The 9797-nt window shown below is 48.6% G+C and overlaps 1 long non-coding RNA gene across 2 annotated transcripts; it reads right to left on the bottom strand.

Annotated features, from left to right (window-relative positions):
- Nucleotides 1–3783: 3783 nt before the first annotated feature.
- Nucleotides 3784–9203, bottom strand: LOC139045203 (uncharacterized). Of its 2 annotated transcripts, none has more exons than XR_011503102.1 (3): nt 9121–9203; nt 6252–6363; nt 3784–5621 (listed from the first exon to the last, which is right to left on the bottom strand). It is a non-coding gene; the product is annotated as an uncharacterized lncRNA (long non-coding RNA). The 2 variants fall into 2 exon arrangements; XR_011503103.1 differs by lacking the exon at nt 9121–9203 and adding an exon at nt 6558–7981.
- Nucleotides 9204–9797: the final 594 nt, after the last annotated feature.

The raw sequence follows: 9797 nt of genomic DNA, 5'->3' as shown, positions 1-9797 counted from the left end.
CAAATATTTTAAAAATGCCTACCATGTGACAGGCACTGCTCAGAGTACTGAGGATAGAGTAGGGGAAATGCTGACAAACTTCCTTGCCCCTTAGGAAGTTTGCCTGACCGTGTGGGGAGTTAGAAATAAGCATTGGCTGTCCTCGGGCCTCCCAGCCCCTCGCAGGCGATGGCCACGTCTTTTCATCTGTTTACTCCCAGCGTCTAGCAGTGTCATACGTCGGCTTAATGAACCTGTTCTTAGCGCTGGGAGATGATCACAGAAGAGCTAAGAGGTGGTAACATTACATTCAGTGGGAAACAATATTCACACCTGTGGTCTAGATTTCCTTTAAATTGGGCTCCATGCTTTATCTTTTTGTTTATTCATTTCTTTGGAAAAGCTGTTAACCTATTTAGTGTGATTTTATTAAGGAGATTTTTTAAATCAAAAAGTGTGGCTCTGCACAATACTATGCGTGTACTTAATGCCACCAAATTGCACACTTTAAATTAGTTAAGATGGTCAATTTTGTTTTGTGTGTTTTGCAATAAAAGGGAAAAAAAGTGAGACGACATTTCATTCCACAAAGAGACAGCAACTATGTACCAGCTACTGCTGTGAGTATGGGCAATATACAGACAAACAAGATGTGGTCCCCGTCCTCGCGGGACCGAGGCTACACCAGCAGGAGACAGACACGTGAGCTGTAGGGACCATCAAAAGTTGTGGTTCTTGTGTGACAGCCACGGGATGTGGAGGCATTGTGAGAGCTCAGAACGCCACAGAGGAATTGACCAGTCTTTTAGGGCTGACATTGTGTTTTCAAAAACGCCAAGTAATGGGAACAAGACAGAACATTTCTAACAGCAAGGTATCAGTTCAATGGTAAACTGAGGAGCCCAACCAGGCATCTTCTGAGGGGAAAAGCCACTTGTCTTGAAGCGATGGAACCCCGCCCTGGCAGGCACAGGCGCACTGCGCTTGTGGGCAGTATGGAGGCGTGGGGCAGCTGTGTTGGAGAATATTGTCAGATGGACCCTCTGTTGAGAGAGTTGGGTACAGACAGCAGCTGAGTAATCCACCAGCTCTGGACGGAGGCCAGGGAAGGGCTGTCCCCCTCGTCTAGGGACCATCGTACTGCTGCTCAGCAACCCGGGGACCGGGAGACTTCAGTGGATGCAGAATTCGCTCTCCCCAAAAAAGAGGGTGGAGGCACTAGTGCAGGGGACTGCTGTGGGCAGGACACCTCAGAGTTCACACACCCAGGGCAAGAAGAGGAACCAGGAGCAGATGGAGGCCCTGATCCTTGCCTGGGCTGAGGCGGCTGAGGAAGGAGACACTGTGAAATTACAGAGCACAAATGTGACATGATTGTCTGAGTTGTGGATTGGATTTTTTCCCCCAAATCCAAGAGATTCTGAAAGTGCTCTTCTGATTGGCCAAGGACACTTCTATTTTTGTTGGTTTGATTGTTTACCACAAAGGGAGAATGTTGGTGCGGACTAACGCAGGATGGCTCTCCCTGTGTGAAGGAGTGGGGGGCATTCTGAGCGTGTGCCTGAGGCCTTCAGCGCAGCGTCTGCTTCTGTACCCATGTTCCTTTGGGAGGACACTGTGTGAGTGTCCCCTTTGAGGATGGTTTTCTTCAAGTGCTGGTTCTTTGGGTTTGAAAGGGGAGGAAATCTCCTTAATAATTTGTTTAACTAAAGTCAGTTTAATTTGCATCCTTTGAACTTAACTTCCATTTATATAAAAGGAGCAGACTTTGCCTCTGAAGGGCTCTCATCTGTCCCCAGATTGGCCATGGGGTGGCTTCGGACAGTCCCTCAGCTTGCCTGGGCCTGTTTCCACATCTGTAAAATGGACCATTTGGACCAGTTGATTTCTTGGGCGACTCTGGCTCTGTCCTACCGTTCAGTGATTAGTTCTATATGGATAATCTCATCCACCCAGTTGTACCCCGACTGGTGACTTGTGTCTATAATTATATTAACAAAGTCCCACAGGCCGAGACGCATCCAGAGCATCAACTGTGGGGTCCCTTGGAGCCGGGAAGATAATGATGTGTTGTGTGGATGTTTCCTACACACACATGTCGACTCTGGAAATTTGATCAAGTCCAAGAACGGTTGACGAAGCTCCACTTTGCTGCTAATGTTGATAAAAACGAGGAATACCACAATACTAACCATTTCTAGTTTTGAAATAAATACTTTTGTTTTCATGATCTTTAGCACTTTCTTCCTTCATTGTTTTTTGTTCTATATTTTTTACTTTGACAAATATTTGTTGCGCCTCTCCGCTGTGTCAGTCGCTGGTCCAGATCCTGGGAACAGCGTGGTGAACACGACAGATGACAATCCTTGACCTCATGGAGCTTACATCATAGTGGGGCAGAGATTGTAAGATGAGCAAGCTCACTTCAAATATTCACAACCACCACAATGAAACTAAAATGGGGAAAAAATGGAATAAAAGGAAAATGAGTGACTGGGGTGAAGGAGCTGAACGATAAGTGTGCAGGTCAAGGAAGGCCTCTCTGAGGAGGCGACATCCGAGCCGAATCCTAAGTGGGGACATATGTCTAGGTAAGGGCAGGGCGAGGTTGAGAGCCCCACAAATTACCAGGAAATAGAAAGCGTCCTCATCTCACAGAAGAAGAGACTAAGGCTCAGACAGGTTTTCTGATCCCTCGCTCGTTGTTCTTTTCCCTGAACCACGTTGAGTAGGATCAATGCAGATGTTCAATCATCAACACACATTTACGGGGAGTTCATTTTATCCTATTGGGCTCTCCTCTCCAGGACACAGCTGGGAACAGACAGACACAATCTCTGTGAGCGTGGAGCTTGCAGTGCTAATATGCAAGGGCAACACACGCTGTACAAATCTTTCCACGCCCATTTCTTGTAGGATTATCCAGTTAATGGGGACAGTGGACCATTTGGGCCCTGGGCTTCCTCTGCCACTGACTAGCTGTGGGGCCTGGAGTTAACTGAGGCTGTTTCCTCACCTGGAGGTGGGAGGGTTGGGTTTAGATACATCCAAGACACCCCGACTCTTAACACTGAGGGAGATGTGGTTTGGGGTGGGAGGAAGTTTTTAGCTGATTCAGAGATCACTGAGGGTGTCTCAATCCTGGACATGGGGAGGTTGAGAACTTATGGAGCCTTGTGTCACCCTGGGGCAGCTGTCTCCCGGGCCATTCTGCTCGGGTAGGTCCCGTGTTATTTCGCAGGGGGACGAAGCGAAGGCCATCCTCCACCCTTCCAGCAGGGTGCCTGGCTACTGCGCTAACCAGGCCAGCCATAGCATTCAGACAGTTGAGATGTGTGGAGACAAGTCTCCCTAAACAGCAGCCGTACGTTTAATGAGTGGAATTAAACATGCAAATGATGGGCACGCTGGCTGGGTAATTACAGGATTAGAGCGGCTCCATCAGACAGGCTCTCACGGCCTGTTTTTGGTCTGTGTCCTGTCTGCGTCTCGGCACCTAGCTCGAGGCCTCCCCTTGCCTCGGGCTTGCCAAGTGGGGGTCCCACTCACCACCTACCTCCTTCCCAGAGGGCTGCGGGACTAAAGTAGGAGACTTTGAGAGTCACTGATGAAAGGCTCTGGAAAAGTACAGTCTCGTCCACTTTCTGAATCCACATCTTGGCACCTGTTACCCGCCCATGCGGAGTGAAGCTCCACAGCCTCTCGCCCATTTGTCAAGTGCCGCAGCTCCCCTCTCGGCACAGGTGAAACAAGAATAAATAGAATGGAACGTGTGTCCCAGGTATTTTAATAAAGTCGATGAAACACAGTTGTGCCGGCCCCTTCGGCTCTCGCTAGCTTCTGCTCATAAACAGACCCCCGTGGGGATATGCACTGACGGGGGTGGGTGGGTGCAAGGTGCGAGCTCACAGCCCTGGCTCGCTACTTGCTTTGGAGGAAAGTGCTTGGAGGATGCGCTTGGGTTACCATGGCGACGGAGGGACAATGCTCTTGGGCGTGCAGACCCTGTGTTTGCAGCTTTATGCTTCAGAAGGGGGATTCAGAGATGCAGAACAAAACATAATAAAGAAGCGTCAAACCTAATAAGACTGGGGACTGAAAGAAAGCCAGGACTTCTGTTTAGACACCACTGCGTCCTCACGTTGTGGGCCTGGGAACCGATCCAAGACCGAAGCTTGTTCATTATACCTCCCAGGCTGCAGGCATTCAGAAGGGCTCTCTGCATTGAAATTGCAACTTTTTCTCACCTGGCTGCAAAGAGAACCCACTGAGTTTAGAACAGTACACGAAGGAAGAGATTTTCTCATTTAAACAACATCCTTTTGTACCTGGTCGATAAGATAGAAGGAAAAAAAAAAGCCCAGCTTGAATATTGAGCAAGTTGCCAAAATGGAGACCAGAACAACCCCATGGTGTCTTTATTGGGTAACATGAATATCATTCTTGGACATAGCCTCATTAATCAAAGCCACAAATGCTCCGAGAGTTCTGATGGAAAGGATGTAGCAAAAGGCAGCTTTCATCATTTACATAATTAAAAAAAAATCCTGGATTCACTCCCCTTGTTTGATGCCTCCGGGTTACTGCCAGCCGACACCTGCTTTCTGGGTGCACATTATTTGTTCCTACAACTTCTCTTTTCTTATCAAGGAGTGGGCCCCACGTTGCCTTGCGGTAGGAAAGGAAAAGGTAACGCAAACAAAATGAAGAAACTGAAGCAGAAGGAAGCGTAGGGGTAGAGGAAAGAGAGAGGGAGTCAAGACAGCTGATTTCTAGTACTTTGCCATTGTTGACTTGGCGTGGACAATTTTGGCCACGTCAAGGAACCTCGGAGCCTTGGTGTTGCTCATCAGACGAGGCTGGGAGGCCAGCTCTACTCAATTGTGAGCTATCTGAGGGTGAGCACTGTTTTTTTGCTCATCCTTTTGTCTCTCATTGCACACAGTGGGTGTGATATAAATATTTATTGAATGGTTGAATTCCCAAGATTCTGTCCAGTTCTGTAACACTCTTTCCCCGGAGTTGACCAAAAGAGGAGGCCAGTGAACGATGGCGTTTCCTATGACCTACATCATCTGAAACTGCTTCAGAGGCTCCTCAGAGCAGATGCAAATGGGGACAACTTAAGTCTGACCTTAGAACCTTAAAACCAATATTGATACATTGAATTCCATCTTGGAGACCCTGCCCTCCTCCCTGGTTCATGTAACAAGTTACTGATGGAGGGCGGGCAGGAGGCAATTGGTATGTTTTAGAAGCCAACTTCAAGACACCCCCTCCAGTAGGAGGCTACTAATTTTTTGATGACGAGGCCTTCCTCATCATAGTTCCACATTTAGTATTTGCTGATTGAGAAAATCGACAAAGCAGTAGGTTGCATTATCGTTCACGATTATTCGTTCCCTCTCATAAGAAGTTACACATCCCTGCCCTTCCCGTGCCTCCTGTAGGTGACATGGACGTCCAGACTCCACGGCGGGGCCATGGTAGGGCAGCAGCTTTGGATGCGATGGCTTGGCTTGGCTAGGCCTCTCACAACATGTCACAGTCAGGGGCTGCTCCTTCAGCTGGAGTCCTGGAACGAGGAGACACACAGAGCAGAGCAGAGCCCAGCCCCAACCGACCTGCCGCCTGCATGTAACCTGAGTGAGAAATAAATGTTGCCTGTTGTAAGCCACTGAAATTTGGGGGTGTTTGTTACCACAGCAACCAAGCAACAACACAACGAACTGTATCTTAATCATCATAACATCTATGACATTTGAATAACAGTGGGACACAGCAGCTGGACTGATGAACGGATGGATGGATGATCAGGCAAGTCAGTCACACTTCTGTCTTTTCAAGTTTGTGGACCAGGCCGGATGTCCCATCCAAACGAGCAGATTCCTTGCCATAATTTGGCAGTCTTCCTTGCCATAATTTGGTTTCTGACTCCCTAGTTTGGGAATCTCCAGTCTAGAACAATGATTCTCCTTCAGATTTGTGGCAATTTGAAAAGAGAATGGAGTTTTGAGACAGTGGATGTGGGTTTGGGTCCTGTGTGAACTGGGGCATGACCCTCAGCTTTTCTGAGACAATGTGTTCACTTAGAAATCTTACATACCAAGCTGTTTGGAACATTAGATGAAACAAGCCATGGAGACCTTCTTTCTAATGTGAATTGTCGGTGTAATTCTTACAGTAACTAACTCAAGGATGAAAGAGCCTCTGACACCCTCCTGCCCCCTCCTGCCCTCCCCATTTCCCCTCTCACATGGCCCCGAACCCACCAGCTGTGTGCTCCTGCTTGAATCCGAGTTTGAACGATGGCACTGAGGAAACCCACGTCCTTATCAAGGCGGCGGGGCCCCCGGCGGCTCTGGCTGGAGTAGTGCAGACCTGCTGTTGGAGATGGAAGTTGATTCAGAATCTGATACCTAAAGGAAATATCCAACTTTGTATTACCCGCCCCCCAAAACAGGGCCTGACAGGTTGACTAGCCATGGCCCTCTCCTTCCCTGCCCCCCAGCACTGCCTCCAGCGGCTCCCCACTCCTTGGCCTTGGGTCTCTCAGTACCCAGTGCAAAGGAACTTACAGCTCCTGAGTTAACGAGGACCGAGGGGAGCACCACAGCCAGGCTGCTGAAGTTACAGTCTCTGCCCCTTCCCCAGGGCGGGAGAAGCTTATCCTGCCGCCCCGGCACTGCCGCAAACCTGTGCCCAGGGGGAGATGTGGGAGGGAGGGTTCAAGGTTCCTGTCCTGACGTCGGCCCTCTGGGGTCAAGAGGGGGATCCCGTGGGGCTCAGGTTGTGGGGAGAAGTTCTGCCATGTGGAAGTAACTTTAGTGAGGTCAAGCAAGTCAGGGCCGGCCCCTGGCCAAGTGGTTAAGTTCACATGCTCCGCTTTGGGGGCCCAGGGTTTCACGGGTTTAGATCCTGAGTGTGGACCCAGCACCGCTCATCAAGCCACGCTAAGGTAGCGTCCCACATAGCAGAACCAGAAGGACCTACAACTAGAATACACAACTATGTACTGGGGGGCTTTGGGGAGAAGAGGAAGAAGAAGAAGAAAAAAAGATTGGCAACAGATGTCAGCTCAGGTGCCAACTTTAAAAAACAATGAGGTCAGGTGGTGAGGGGTAGGTATGTGTGGAGGTTGGGAGGTGGCTTTAGTGACAAGAGGGAGGTTGGGCCCAGACTTTGGCCTCACTGCACTTCCAGAGCCTCCATCGCTGTTCAGATGCTTCTCTCCTCACCCCTCCCACCTCCTCAAGACCCCCCACCTTCCTGCAGCCCCGACTTCCCCCTTGCCACCCTCACAGCCTGATCTGTGAAATGGAGACAAGACTCTTTGAGGACAAGGGAGCCCGGGCCACGTGCCGGCACGGTGCTAAACTCCTTCCATGCATAGGTTGAACCACAAGAAGTTGCCAGTATTTTCCATTTTTGGCCCACAAAAACAGCAATTTCATACGGCAGCCTAACTATCACATTTGATTTCTCAGCAATCTCGGAAGGTGTAATTATTCTATCTCCACTTTTCAGGTGAGGAAATGGAGAAGTTACTTGCTTCAAATAGCACCCAAGTAATCGACAGAGTGAGGGTGCATGTTCAGGGTCGTGACTCCAGGCCCAGCTCAGAACCATCACACTACACCCATAGACCCATTGATGTTAATATATAAACCATCAGCCACAGCTTCAGACGTCACCTCCTCTGCGGGCCTGGGCTGGTCATTAGAGAGTCCTCAGACGCTGGCAATGGAGACTTTTTTCCACCAGCTGAACTTCCAGGATGTCTCTGATTTGATTTCAGAGGACTTGCCTGGCCCACCTGGCCTGTGAAACAAGCGGTAGGAATTGGGGGGAATGGGGGGGAGGGCTAATGCAGAAACTCATTTCCTTTAGAAAATTTACTGTTTTTCTGATTTAAGAAGTAATACCTATTCAGTGTAGAAAATAAAGACAAATGCAAAAAAAAAAAAAAAAAAACCCCAAAAAACAACCCAACAAAATAAAAATGACCAGCAATCCTTAGAGATAACCACAATGTTGATTGTTGTATATCTTGCCCTTCTCTCTCTCTCTCTACATGCATATCTAAATTTTGAAGTGGGGGGATCTCTTGTAAACATTATTTTCCTTATATATTAATTCTCTATTTTATTCTAGAAAGAATTTAACGCGATTTACAGGAACACAAAATATGACATGATAGCACAAATTAAAAGTTAAGAAAGAAAAATCTATACCATAATGCCATTCAGCTTTGTAACTTTTTCCAGCTTTACTGAAATAAAATTGACATATAACATTGTCTACATCACTTCAACTTGATACATTTATATACTGCGCAAGGATTACCAACACAGCATTAGCTACCACCTCCATGCTGTCACATAATTACCATTGCTTTTTTGTGGTGAGAACATTCAAGATCTGCTCTCTTAGCAACATTCAAGTATATAATACAGTACAGATTGGTATTTTTCAAATTTAACATTGCTTTGAGTATTTGCCATGCCATTCCGTATTCTGTAGCATCATTTTTAAATGTAACCGTTTTTTAAGTTAGTAAAACATACAAACACAGAAAAGTGCACAGATTAGAAGCGAATGGCTTGAGAAGCATCGTTTTTCATGGCTCCATACCATTCCACTGATTGGCAATGTGGCTCTTTATTTGACCAGCTCACTCCTGCTGGCACCTTAGGCCGTTTCCAAGATTTCAGTATTATAAATAAAGCTGCAAAGAAAGAACATTTCTGGGACTATTTTCAGCAACAGCAGGAGCCATGGAGGAATCAATATGCCTGAATCCCACTGTCCTTGAAAAGAACACCATCTTCTGGGGCGCGAATCCAGCTGCTGCCCCAACTCCTTTCTGCCCAAGTACCAGCACTCTTAATCCTAAACCGGGCCAAGCGCCTCCCACCTCTGTCGCCTTTCCTGCAGGCTGCCCACTCGCTCCGCCCGCCCCCTGCCCTAGCGCCCCAGCCCCAGGGAGGGGGTGGGGTGGCAGCTGCGGCGAAGCCTCTCTTGTGGAGGGAGCGCCCTGGCTGGGCGTTTGGAAGGGCACTCGACTCAGACACTGCGGGGGGTGAACGACGTCGCGCAGGGAAATCGCCAGGCCGCGCCTAAATGGTGTGTGATCCTCACCCCGTTTCCAAAACAGAGATGCTTCCCGGCCTCTTCATTGCTGCAGGAGGCGTCCGCGGTGGTGAACAGGGCACAGGAAGGAGCACACGGTCTCCCGCGCAGGAACCGCACGGCCCACACGGTGGCGCTGTTCCCCCATGGTCCCGGGCTCGGGGGCCCAAGGAGAGGGCCGGACTGTGGGGAGGGGATGGCCAGGGATGGGGGTCGGGGTGGGGCGTGCTGTCTGTCCGTCCTTCTCTTCCATCTGGAGCCCGCTCAGCTTCTCCGTGCGTGTCTCTGGATGCCCCCCTCAGCCCTGGCCCGTCTCTGGCTCCATCTCCTCTTCTAGGTGTCTCCCCTCCTTTCCCGCGGATTTTTTCCCCTCATCCGTCACTGGCTACAGTGAAAACACTGACAGATACTTATTTGGGTATTTAATAAAGTTTTAGGTGCACTTCTAGAATTTAAAAAGTAGAAAAATTGCTCTTTTTGTATTCTTTTGTTAGCTTTTCTCTATAAACAGAAACCCACAAAACCAAGACTGTTTTTTCCCTTGCATGAGGTCCCCCGTTGCTTATTTTTACACTTATTTTTTCGTGGTTCCATGGACCTGAGGAGAAAACTGATGAGAAATATAACCAAAAATCATTAGGTTCTTGGTCTTCGATTCATTTATAGTCAGAGATGTAAACACGTCT

Source organism: Equus asinus, chromosome 4 (assembly GCF_041296235.1).
Source record: "Equus asinus isolate D_3611 breed Donkey chromosome 4, EquAss-T2T_v2, whole genome shotgun sequence".
Taxonomy (NCBI): domain Eukaryota; kingdom Metazoa; phylum Chordata; class Mammalia; order Perissodactyla; family Equidae; genus Equus; species Equus asinus.
Note: the sequence above shows the minus strand (reverse complement) of the source record. Positions and strands in the feature narration are given on the sequence as shown.